General features: G+C 41.3%; 1 protein-coding gene across 3 annotated transcripts in view; it reads right to left on the bottom strand.

Annotated features, from left to right (window-relative positions):
* Gfrl (Glial cell line-derived neurotrophic family receptor-like) overlaps positions 1–13,536 on the bottom strand; it is a 122,802-nt gene that overhangs the window by 69,757 nt on the left and 39,509 nt on the right. The window lies entirely within an intron of this gene.

Raw genomic sequence — 13,536 nt, 5'->3', positions numbered from 1 at the left:
GGACAGACACACACACACACACACATCGCTGGCTCTTGTCTGGAGAACCGAACGCACATTGCTCCATTGCCATAATGAATATGAAGCAATGAACATTGCAATAAGCGCACGTATGAATAAATGAGAGCACAGCGGAGCAAAGAAAAGAAGCATGGCTGGAGAAGGGAAAAGGGAAAAGGGGGAAGCGGAGAGGAGAAGGCAGGAAGCAGGAAGCAGAAGGCGGAAGGCAGGAAGAGGAACCAAAGAAGTTTCCCATCTGAATGGGAATGAATGAATGCTTACGGCAAATAAACTAATAGTTCAAGTGCTCTCCATGGCGGACTTTCGTAATTTAATAAACCTCTTCCCCATTCATAGTTCTCCATAAGCGGAGCACATTGATGGATATATAAATACCATAAATTTATTCATCGACGTTTAATTAACTAACACGCTCGGTCCGCTAATTGCATAATCAATTAACACATTTGATACTTTAATTATACACGACCAACGGCAGCAGCAGAGCAGCAGGAACATTGCCTGTAATTAAAAGCGGATTAAATCCATAATCTCTGAAATTAAAGCCTCGTTAAAGTCACGAAGCGACGCTGCGTTATGGAATTTAAGGCGCAGTGTGGCGCCCCGAAAAATTGGTATTTATTATTTATTCTGACATTTACATCAACAATCGGAATCAGGCGAGCAAACATGGCTCGGAAAAGTCGAAGGAGCACCGGGCAGGAAAAACTGAATCAGAAAACCACCCAGGGCCTTGCAGGTATTTAGGGTGCTTGCATATTTTATGGCCTGTCATTGTTTATATTGTTCAAATCTCCTCGCCCCATGTGTGTCGTATTCGGCCTGGGAATTTCTTACGGCGACTTCATTTGCACATTTTACAGAGACACCGAGGCGTGTAATTCAAGGGTTGACTCGAATCCGACTTCTCCGGCTGCACTCTGTATGTTTCGGCAAAAAGTCAACCGAAAGCTGCTGAAAGTGGCTGGAATCGAGGCAGACTTCGACTACGACTGCGAATATCGTAATGTATTCATACATATGAAATGACAACTGACAAGAGAGCCAGACAAATGGAAAATCTTACTTTCGCCCCGCCCCAACTGGTAGAAACTGACAGAGCCAGACGAAGGACGGCCAATACTAATCACACATAAATCAAAAAATGACATAAAGTGTACCAACAGCAGCTGGCTCGGTGATGGTGATCTGGCTGTCAGGCAGCTGGCACATGGCAAACTGCCGACATGTAACACGGAATCAAATCGAATTGAATTGAACTGAACTCGACTAAAACCGTAGTGAGAATGAAAATGGGGTAACGCAGAAAAGTAGACAACGATTGGAAATAGATTGCATGTGGGCACCAAAGCCAAAGCCGATTGCACTTGGCATATGGTAGAATCTCAGACGGCATCCTGCAGCTCATGTATTATTAATTACAAAATTACAGGCAAAGTACATTTAACATGCATTGTCAACTCCCCCGGGCAAACACAACCTCCGCGATTATGTGAAAGCGATGCAGGGAGCGATAAAAAACAGGGAGAAAAAAACAAACAAAAAATACCTGTCCTGCCAGCATATCGGGGGCCTAACACAATGCCATTGTAATATCGATTACAAAGCCCTCGAAAAGCAACGCCCCAAACTACACATTAGCCTGCGCCGGCAACACTGCGTATGCGTATTAATAAGTTCGTGTGGGTTCGTGTATGTGTGCGTGTGCTTGTGCCTTTGTGTGGGTCCGACCTCGCATAATTGCTGTCATGAAACTCGTTATAATACACCTTCCAAAACCAAAACCATAGTAGCGTGGAATGAGCTGGCATTTTGTCAGCTTATGAATCCACTCCACTTCACTTCATTTCACCCGATTTTCGACCCCTCCACAAACATTGATTGATTCCCTTTGGCCGGCTGGACGGTCAGTGAGTAATTGTTGTTGATTTAATAATTTATTGCGGTGGCAATTATTTAAACCGGCCATCGACAAGCCATGACATCAGCCCTCCTCGAATAGAAACCGTAAACATTTCGATCGAGGACGAGCGGTGCAAATGGCAAATCCCCTTTGCAACGACACATTTGCATAAGCAAATCTGATGCTACATGCAAAAATGGCAGGAAGGTTGCAAAGGCAAATAAGAAATAGAAAGTGGAAAGTGGAAGCCAGCGCCAGAACACACGTGTATGTCAAAGCGAATGAGTTGAAAAGCTGCATTAAACAACACTTAGATGTGGCCAAAAGGAAGGAAGGACCAAGTGCAGGTGGGTGTGGATGTGGGTGTGGGTGCAGCGGTGGAAATGATTCATGACTCAGGCGCGGACAGCGGGGAATTCAAAGTGAATGGAGCCGGCAACGAATAAAGGCAACGGATCGCTGGGCAGAAGGTGGAGGAGTGTTGCAGCAAAACAAATATTGTTAAAGTTGCTCCACAAGCAGCTGCTGCTATTGCTACTGCACACGGAAAAATATTTCACCTTAAACTGCTTAACTCCTCCGGAAGCTTAAAAGCTAGAGAACAAAATGTTTTTCGGGTCGCAAAAAAAAATGTATACATAAAATCTTTTAAATATTTCTCTCACATTTTAATAATTTCAAATGCGGAACCACTTTTGTTATAAAACTTTTCCTTCAATAATTTATTATTTACATTTTTAAATATGCCACAATATTAAAAATGTTTCTAACAATTTTTTTTATACCTTTTACTATTTTAAAATGTATCTTGTGCTGTAGTCACTTAACTCACTATTTCAGCTATCTACGATTTTTGCTGTGTAAGTAGAAAAAATAGCGCGCAGGTAACAAGCAAAACAAAAGCACACAAAAGGTAGCTGGAATAAAAATACACACAACACCGAGAAAAACTGCATAAAATGTCAAGGTAAAACTAACAAACTGGCTTAGGAGCGATTTAACGGAAACGGAAATGCCAGCGAACGTTTAAAGCGCCACCAACTTCGGACAGCTGCATTTAAAAAAGCCGAGAACTTCTTCGTCGTCTTCTTCTTCGTCCGATAAGAAGTGGGTTGAAAAAACAGAAACAAAAAAATCACAACAGGGCTCTTGAATGGGCCGCTTAATTAGAGTGTAAACGGGCGACAGGCGCAAAGTTCAAATCGCTGCTCAAAAGTAATTAAAAAGTTGCAAATAAAACGCAAAGAATACGGCCAAATTACGCGATTGCAAAGGAACTTTGAGACAGTTGGGCCAGGGCTTTAAAAACCCTTTTTCCCTTTAAATTTAAATTTCGGATTACGAACGGTGGGCGGTGGCACTAAACAATTGCAGCAATTTCCAACTCCAACTCATTGAACAGCACTCGGAAAGTACGCCAACAATTTTACGCTTGGGCCTAACCAGAAATTCCTGGCCAGAAATACCACTTCGCACTCGACTGCCTCAGTTGAATGCATTGCAACTATTTTAGGGGCACTCATTTTTCAGTTGAGCTGCCAGCGGAGTGAGTTTCCCTTTGCCAGAACTACTGAGTTCTCCCCATTTCCGAGTTGGATGTTACGTATTTAGGCGTAGTTTATGCCCAAGTCCTGGCAGACAAGGATAGGCAGGCGACATGGAGGACATGAACGACACCGAGAGACATGTGCAGGGATCGCAACATTCTGGGCCTGTGTGCGCCAGGTAATCACGTCATTATCACGTGAAATTTCGGCATTAACGTGAATTTACGATTTGCACATGGGCACGAGAGCCAAGAAAAAGGCAACAAAACCGAAAGCAAGACCAAAAAAAGTAACTACCGAGCGAAGCCAAGGTAGCGACGCACATAAACTCACATTAAATGCGATTGCCAATTTATTTACTAAGTGAACGCCACTGAGGCGCAGCAAAGTCGCAGGTTTTCGCTTGCTTTTGTTGGTGGCACTAGGACTTTGGGCTTGGGAGCCCAGCTGGCTGGTAACGGCAAGTTGGCTCAAATTTTAGAGCGGAAATAGTGCGGCAGGCGATGGGCCATGGGGTTGTAATTGAACCTGCCACCTGAAAGTTGTTGTAGCGAATAAACCTGAGCCAAAAACTTCACTCACACACCGCCACACAGCAGGGCGAATGTTGGCAACTTTTTTGCATACAATTAACGAAAGTGGCGCACCTAGGTAAATAACATGAAATATTTGCTTTTTCGAAGAGGAGCGGAGCAGAGCAGAGTGAATCGGAGGGGTGGGGTGGTGGGTTTAAGAGTGAAGGCATGCGAGTGCTCAACCGCATTAACCCATTACCAGCATAAGCAGTGAGCAGAGCAGTAAGCCGTGCGGCAGTGGCAGCTGCTGCTCGGAGTTTTCCATTCCGTGCCACTCTTGCTTTCCCTTTCGCCGGGCCATACAATTTTCCAACACATTTGCCAAATTAAATTATACACTATGGCTCTAAAGTATGCAGTGGCACAAATCTCAGGCGAAGAAAGCACACTCGACTGGTTTTCTGTTGGTTTGCTGACTGACACTTTATGATTTGCAGCTCTAAGCTCCGATTTCACTTGACGATTTTGCACGTTTGCCTAGCGTTGAAGTTGCATACTTTATTTACTCGACGATCCTCGCACGCGGCACGCACACACATGCCTCATGCCGTGCGCCATTGGCAATTCGTTGGCATTCGTATTTCCGCTTCCGCTCGAGTCGAATTCGCATCGAATTGAAGCCCATAAAGCGGTCCGATTGAATCGCACTGCCCGCTTGCCATTGGCCGCGTTCGTCCGTTCGTCACGAGTCTCAGTCGCAAACTGTTTGGCCCGCTGAAATCCCCAGCCCTCGGGTCCTTTCAACGCACGATGTTGGCCCAAAGGACTCGGCTCCGCGTGCTCGTCTTTGGGCCATCGGCTTGCCTCGTTCGTCGGGGGAAATCAGCGAGAGAGAGAGAGAGAGAGAGAGCGAGTGTGAGTCCGAGTGTGTAGAGATTCATTTGGCGCCAATTCTTGACTCCTGTGGAGAGTGTGACTTTCAAACTGTAAGCCGCAAGGAGTCGCTTTTAAGGTCTGATTATTATACGTAATGCACACAAATTTGGCCTTTTGGTATTTATGTTTTAGTTTTATCGAACTTTTAAAAACATTTAAGAATGCAAAAAAACTTAGATTTTGAGCCTGTGAAGCCACCAATCAAAAAAATCTAATTTAAATTGGTGAAAAGCCACTTCCTATTATAAAAAGTTTTATTTATTTATTGAATACTTGACAGTATGGTAGTTTCCAAACACATTTAGTTCTGATCTTTAAGTAAGTGTAGACTATATTTTGCTATATTAAGGACCAAACCAATGTTAGAAAATCCTAAAACTCAGTCAGATATCTACATTTTTGTTACCATTAATTTAGTAAATGAAAGCAGATTTTATGGCTTAATCATAACTACTAACGGAAGTTTGTAAAGTAGCGGTAAAAGCATCCATTGCCCACAAACGCACTCACACACTCAAGAAAACACACACAGGTGGCCAAGTGGAGAGATTTCCAGCTGAGAGAACGACGGAGAGAGAGCGACACACACACACACTCTGATAGTTGGAGTTTCAGGTGGCCGTGCAATTATCCGTTTTTGTTTTGCTTGCACATTCGCCGAGCAAAGCTCACCGTGTTGGCCTAGGACTCTGCGTACGAGCCAAAAGCTCACGACTTGACACACAAACACACAAACACACAAACGGATGGATGGCAGCTGGAAACGACGACAGACGATGGATGACGACGCGTGGAAGTGTCCAATAAAAATTACGTATACGCTGCGAGTGCCTGAAGCAGCGGCTCTGTGCCACGAAGCGTGCGGTAATTGGCAAAAAATAAAAGCACACCAAAGAAAGGATTACCCTTTGACACCTCACCACGCCAGCTATCTTATTTTGCCCGCAACCTATGCAAATATCATCATATCATATAGCAAAATAATAACTCATAAAAAGGCTAAACTCCAAAAGATATATATTATTTTTCAATTAAATATTACGGTCTTTCTATAAAATTATTTATACAAAAAATCTTTGGGCTATTTTATTTTAAAATGTGACATTTTAAAAATATTTTAAGGTTATTCAATCAAATCCAAATAAAGCTTAAAAACAATAAATAAATATAAAAAATAGTTTCACTATGATGTTTGTCGAATTGAGAGTGAATACACCCAGAAAAAAAAATGACCTAAAATGTCAAAAAATGGCCTAGAATTTAGGTAAAATTGGCCTTAAACTGGGGCTAAGTCCTTGAATGGCCTAAAATTTAGGATTGTATGACCTAAAATGTTAGGCCATTAATGGCCTAAAATGGCGTAATTTTTGGCCTAGATTTTAGGTAATTGGCTGCCTTAAAATATGAGAAAACCCCTATCCAAAATTTTAGGCTTTCTTTGGCCTAAAAATTTGTACTGAAAAATTTTTCATATTATAAAGTAAATACAAAGAAATTTATAGCTAACTCGAGGTCAATGTCGGCTTAGTCTTCAAGAAGTCGTCATTATTCCAACACACAAAAACGAGCGAAGAGGCTTCACTGTTTAGCAGTGAAATCGCTGTTTTATTCAACGATCGAAGTGGGTTACCATGCAAGCCGCGCTATAACTGGTTGGGAATTATAGCGTCGCTAGAACGGTATCAGAGTTCCGTGCAAATTTATTTAGGTAAAATGCATTAATTTTAAGGCCCACGATGACCTAAAATATTAGGCTAAAATTTAAATTTTTAGGCAGTACATGACCTAAAAAGGAACTTTTAGTCCATTTAAAATGTTTTAGGCTATGCATGACCTAAAATGTTGTCCATCATTTTTCTGGGTGTACGTACAACTTTGATTTTAATTAATGAAAATCATTAACAAAAATTCTGTAATTAAAGCACTTCATAATATTTCGGGGAATTTGTTCCAGAAATAGCATTTCGATTTGTGTAAGTAGAAGCTAGCCCCGAAACAATGGGACAAAATTGGCCAGTCGATTTGCTGGGCCTCAAAAAATTGGCCTCGACATCGGCACGGGCGGCATGTCAACATGTCGCCGAGGCTATAAATCTGTACAGGCCGTCCGATGGACTCCCAGAAACGCTCCACTGAATAGCTAGCCTCCTGAATAGCTGCACGAACCGAAGTAAGCAAGCCGGAGTATTTCTTCGGAGAGCACGTCGTAATTATCGCGTGAAATCAAAGCGATGCCGGACCCAATGCCCTGCCAAAACAATGAGTCCTGGCCGGTGTCCTGGCAACGCGACTCCTCGACGGCGGGGCTCCTTTGTGTGGCCGGACTTTTATGTTTGCCCGCAGCCGAGCTAAGCTGATTATTTCATTTCCATTGTGCTCGCCCACCGGCATAACTTAATTTTTATGGCACTTATGATATTTTAATCTAATGAAAGTGTAATTACATTGCCATTGCTAATTTATACTCAGTGCGGAGCGATTTATTTCACCGTCTACACTGCGTATAAATAGTTGAGGTTCCTTGTTTGATATAAATAACTAATATGAGTTTCAGCCACTTATAGTTTTCAATGAAGCCGGCAAGCCCTTGATACCCATTAATTAATTTTTGAATTAAGTTTAAATCATCAAAAGGAAAGCACTGATTAATAGCAGTGCAAAATACATTTTACTCACTGTGAAGCGTGTGAAATATGTACTGTATGGTGGTGGGGGCTTACCTGCAAAGAAAATAAGACGAGGAAAATGTTATTCGTGCGGTGAGTGAGGGAAAAACTGCTGCTGGCGGGAAATGTAAGCGGGCATTTCCCCTCCAACATCAAAGCCAGCGAAATAACTAAATGTGAATCGATTGCTAGCAGAAATAAAACAAATTTACTTTACTTTTCAAAAAAAAAAGAGGAAAGCATAAACCAATGTGGTAGCGAAACAATGCAGAGACAATTGTGGGGCGAAGGCTCCTGAGGTTAGAACACCTACACGCACGCTCACAGTTGCAAATTGACTTGCTTTTGAAGTACAAAGCATTTGGCGTTGCCACCTGCAGCCCGTTGGCTAAACAACAACATTCCCAGCCCACCACAGCCCAGGTTGGAATTGAATCCACGGCGGAGCGGAGGATACACATGCACCACAGGCCAGCGGCGCAGGAGCGTCGCGCGAACGAGGCAGAAGGACAAAGACGTGAGAATTGCTTATTTTGTGAAAATTAGAAAATATCACAAAACGCACAAAAACACTCATACCACTTTACGCATGCACTGGGAAAAAGACCCCAGCTATACGTTTTTCAAAATAATTCAAATTTTATTAAAGGTTGATTAGTAAACCTTTAATTATGATATTATATCATTAAAGTTTTAATCACGGAAAAAATATATTTATAATAATTTTTGGTCATTTAAAATTTGTTTGATAATTTATATTATAATAATATTATATTATAATAATAAATATTATAATATTTATAATAAGTTGTAAATAACTAACCAAATATTACTTTACAAATTTTAAATCATTTTTTTTAGTAATCAAACACAATTATTTCATATTTGTGAAATTAGGTGCTAAAAATAATATAAGATGCTTTTAAGCTATGTAGCTCTCAGTTCTAAAGCTCTGATCTGTAAAAATATTACTTATAATTCTGATTTGAAGTGCAGATTTTTTCTCTCAGCGTAATGATTCACATGGCAACAAGCAGTTGCGTCTTGAAGCACGAGCAGAAATCTCCAGTCGCCAGTGTGACAGTTGCGAGCTACTTCAGCGGCTCCTTGGCTGCATCTCCATCTAGGTTTCGGTCTGCATCTCCATCTCCGTCTGCATCTGCACATCCATCTCCAGATTGAGATTCAGAGCAGAGCAGAACCCTTTCTGGCTGTGTGTCAACATCAGCGTGGTTTGTTGCCCTGCAGTCCATGCATAATTAGTAGCAAAAGCAACAGCAGCTAGCCAGGCACTCGAAACCGCAACACGGAAGCAGCATGTTGCGAACAGGACTAGGACTCTTGTCGCCGCCATGTCAGCCAGGACAATTGCCGACGTCACTCAGCCAGTTGATTGGAGTGAAAGTTAAAGTTGAGCTCCTCTAAGTAATTGTCGCCTTGTTCTCGTTTCTTTTTCTTGTGATTTTGCTTTTGCTTTTCCTTTTGCACCAACTCTCAACCCTTTTCCTCATAAAACTCCCATTGAGAAATTGTTAATGTTTTCACAGGCCCAAAGCAGGACGATATCCATGAAACGGATATACAAAGCAAATTGTGTGCATTAGCAGGGTCCTGGGGGGAAGAGTAGGGGTGCGAAAATGTCCTTCCAAATTGAACAATTTTCAATAAAGGCCCGCACAAGGCAGCCAGCCAGGCCGAAAGGTAACATTGGCCCAAATATATACTGTCCTATGTGTGCAAGTGTGTGTGCCTTGGTTACGGTCAAAGGACACGTATAATAGATTGCCAGTTAGTTGCCCCAAAAAGGACACACACTTCGGCATACAGGCGGCAAATAAGCCGAAAAGTTATCAGCCCTTAGACACCAAAGGTGTTTCTAGCAAGAGCTATCGAAAAAATGATGGGAAAATTTAAATAGTCCTGTGACAGGGGGAAAATGAACTGTTGTAGAAGCTGCCGGAAGGCAGTTATCCTTGCTGATTTACCCCTCCATAGCTATACAGCTCTATTCATGTGCTAATGCGCGTTTTCAATTAGCCAAAGGTGCCGCTCACTGAGCTTCATTCCGCCAACAAAACAAAATAGAAGTGCCTTAAAGGGACTGGTGTTCTAGCATTCAAGTGATCTTTTATGTCAACTGTTTATTAATAAGAGAAATGTAAGAATGAATAAACATACAATATTACTTTAGATGGTTTACTAAAACCTATCTATCTTACTTAATGTTAAAATTTACACAAAGTGTAATTAAATAGTGGGTAGGAAGAATACCAAAGTTGTGCTCAACATTTTGCGGTGTGAAAGCTTAGTTGTCCTTTGAGGGTTTTCATTTCCTCTTAAGCTGTTAGATCCCCATTAAATGAAGCTAATTTTAGACAGTCTCTTTTTTGTACTATGCAGTCCGAAAACAGTGCAGCTCCTTGGCCAAACGCGTTGTAACGAAGGTGTCTGGCTGTCTGACTGTCTGAATGTCTAGTCCCATTGTCTTGGCAAGTGTGACGAAGTGCTGTCTGTGTGGGAGGGTCCTGGGTGTATTTGTGTGCGAGGGTGTCCTGACTTCCGCTCATAACTCGACTCGACTTTTAGCCACCTCAAGAGCTGACTTGACGGACGTGGCTTATTGTTTCATTTTGCTGCCGGGTTGGCTTATGACTGAAACAGCATACAAAAGCAATTTATCATGTCCTAATTGTGCATGTGTGTGTGCAGACGTGTGTACTTGTCATTGGTGTGTCAGGTGAACTTAGCTTTAGTTTGTTGTACTCTCAAGTTGCTCCTCAGCCACCCTTTTCCGGCCTTTTTCCCACGATCCTATTCACTTGCGGCTGACAATTGATGAACTTGAAAGTGGAGCACAGAAACAGACACAGGCGAAGGGGTGACAAAAAAATATATACCAAATCCGGATTGACACTTTCCATATTCCACAAAAGTGAACTCTGCGCCCCGGCCCTGTTTTATTCCACATTTCGGAGGCATATTTCATGCACGAGAATAAAAAGCTATTAGGACTAGGCGTGGAGCTGGGAAAAACGAGAAAAGACAGCCGGGCCAACGACAGCTGTCTTCAACTGCAGCCCGAGTGCATAAATCTTGCGCGGAAATGTCAGCGCAGGACGAACGACAAAAACGCGCCCAGCACTGTGATAAAATGGCAAGCGCACAGCTTTTATATGACACTACTGCTATCCACACTCAGAGAAAATTTGGAAAACTTATTTAAATTAAACGTATTGGTTTAAGACCTATTGTTTAAGATCTAGAAACTAATCAGCATTTAAAGTGGAAAAGTTTGTGATTTTACTTTTTAAAAACAATTTTGTAGTTTTCAGCCCACTCAACTTTATCCAAATATTTTCCCAATATCCAAATTTTCTTATGTAATAAAAATAATAATAATTCCTACATTTTTACTGAATTTTACATTTTAAAGTGCCGTTAATTTCTTTCTCCGTAATAAATATCTTTGTTTACGGGATGACCTTAGCTTATTGATATTATTATTAAGTTATAAATTATTATAAATTGATATTTGAGAAAAAGGTGTTTTATTTCATAAATGCTTTACAAATATAAACAATTTTTCCCAATCTTCCGAATTTCTCTTAGTGCTAACTACTGTTACAGTAACTGAAAACTCCCAGTTCACTCGTTACAGTCTGGGGTTTCTTAAGCTCTCAGATTAACTCAAGGCGAAGGGGCGTTGGAGCTTTGTGGGGGAGGAAGGGAGGAGGGAGGGTGGGTCCTAGCTGTCGACAGGGAGCAAAATCGCGCGGTTTTTGGCCTCCTTCCTTTCAGCGGCAGAGCCAAGTCAAATTGCAAATTGCATATTCAAATGCGGCGGCTTTTTCCAGTCTGCGGCTGTCGCTTGTACAAATACTAAAGATTTGCTCATGCAGCGCAAAAATAACTGCCTGACTATGGAGCATGGTATATAGGGTCCTTCGCATTTGACTGGCAGACAGCGTGAAATGAAAGGCGCAAATGTTTTGGCCCAAAATTGAAAATTAAATTCGCCATTCCCAAAGCCCCCTACCGCCAAAAAAAAGAGTTGCACAATCGGCTTGCACATGCCTCATATCTCTGACCCGACCTGACCTGGAAAAAAAGGGGAACTGTCTTGTGAGATTTTGGCCCAAAGAAATGTCCCCAAAAAGGGCAGACAAGAGACATCAGACGCTAATGCTGATATGGCTTCATCCTCTCAAAAGGCAAAGTGCATCCAGCGGCGGCAGTTGCCGCGGGGGTTCACGGCAACGTCGGCGATTGCGCAATATGTAAGAAGTGGGATGGAGGATGTGGGATGTAGATTTGGGGACTAGGTGATTCCAGGATGATACTCCGGATCTTACGAACAGTTGCGTTGAAAATGATAGGGGCATTAAACCAGTATATTTCCATAATCAATTTGATTCTGTTTAAATGTTATGACTACCTCTAAATAAACTTGAAACTTATTTAAATTATGATAATTTATTTTAATAAAGTTTCTATCTTCAAATTCTTGGTGTTTTTTATTTCTATTCATTTTTCTGAAGGATTGTAAAACATGGATTTGTATTATTTTTTCATTTTTCACTTTAATTTTTGGCCATTTTTTTTTTTATTTTGTGATAATTTTTTAGAACTGGATTATAAAGTAAACATTTCTATTATTTTCTTTACTTCTACGAACTAGTGTAGAACTTTTTGTATATTTATAATGTTTACTTTATAAATTGAGACTTCCCGGGCTATTACTATGACCTCATCTGTTTATCCCCAACGACTCCGTTTGTGTGGGTTGTGTACGCTAATGATTCAACTCATTTTGTTGGTCTTACTCAATTTGATATTCCTGCCATGCCGGCAGCGCCAACAACGACAACCACTGCCACGACAATGGGAAGAAATGGGACTGTGGAGAGGAGAGGAGGGGAAAGGGAATGGAATCGCGACGGCGACAGGATAAGATGCCACCAAGTCGGAGCTCAGTGCTGAAGGCAGTCAGCCTGCCAAGATAGTTGGCCCAATCGCTGTCCCCGGCGACTAGACTCGCCCTGCATTTTAGCCATCCAGCCAGCCAGGCAGCCAGTCAGCCACTGATGACAACTTAAGAATGTCATTAAATTCTCATACAGCACACAAAAGCTGCATGTGCTCCATGGCGAAAGAATTGCCACGAGGATTTTAGGGACGATTTAAGTAGCACGGATTTAGTGAGCGGAACAGCAGATGCTTGCCACTGCCACTGCCACTGCTGCTGCTGCTCCTGCTGCCCCACTGACAACATGGGGAAACATGAAGACGGGCCCACAAACAGCACAACAACAATGGCGGCGACTACAACAATAACTGCAAGAACCAATTCAACAGCAAATACAACAATAACAACACAACAAAGTGCACAGTGGCTACTTGTTTAGAACTCCTTTGATAAAAACATATCACACGTTAACATTTACAATCCTTGTAAAATATACGAAATTCTACCAGGCAATTAAAAGTTAAAATAACATAAAATTTAATATAAATATTTACATAAAAATGGCAAGCAAAGTATTTCTTTATGGTTATTATTTTATTATTTAATTAATGCTAGCAATCGTATTTGAGGAACATACTAATAAGTTTACGATTAAACATAATTTAATAAAATTTTATTGTAATCACACTATAGGAAAAAATCTACCTAGTTATTATTTACATAATTAAAAATTTTATCACTGGTTTTTTTAATCATTTTATTATCTTTAATAAGATAATCCTCAGATGCCCTAATAATTTTTATTAAACATATGTTTTGGCCAATGTGCGGAAAGTGCATTTGGAATAGCAAGCAAGTTGTTGTCCTTCCTGGAACCAAAAAAAAAAGAAACGAAGAAGGAAAACTTACTTGCAATTGCAAAGTAAAAGAAAAGCAGACGCAAGAGGAAACCTCGAATTGCTGCGGGATTTTGTCCTCTTTC

Source organism: Drosophila takahashii, chromosome 3R (assembly GCF_030179915.1).
Source record: "Drosophila takahashii strain IR98-3 E-12201 chromosome 3R, DtakHiC1v2, whole genome shotgun sequence".
In the NCBI taxonomy this organism is placed as follows: Eukaryota; Metazoa; Arthropoda; class Insecta; order Diptera; family Drosophilidae; genus Drosophila; species Drosophila takahashii.
This window is presented reverse-complemented; position numbering and strand designations above follow the sequence as displayed.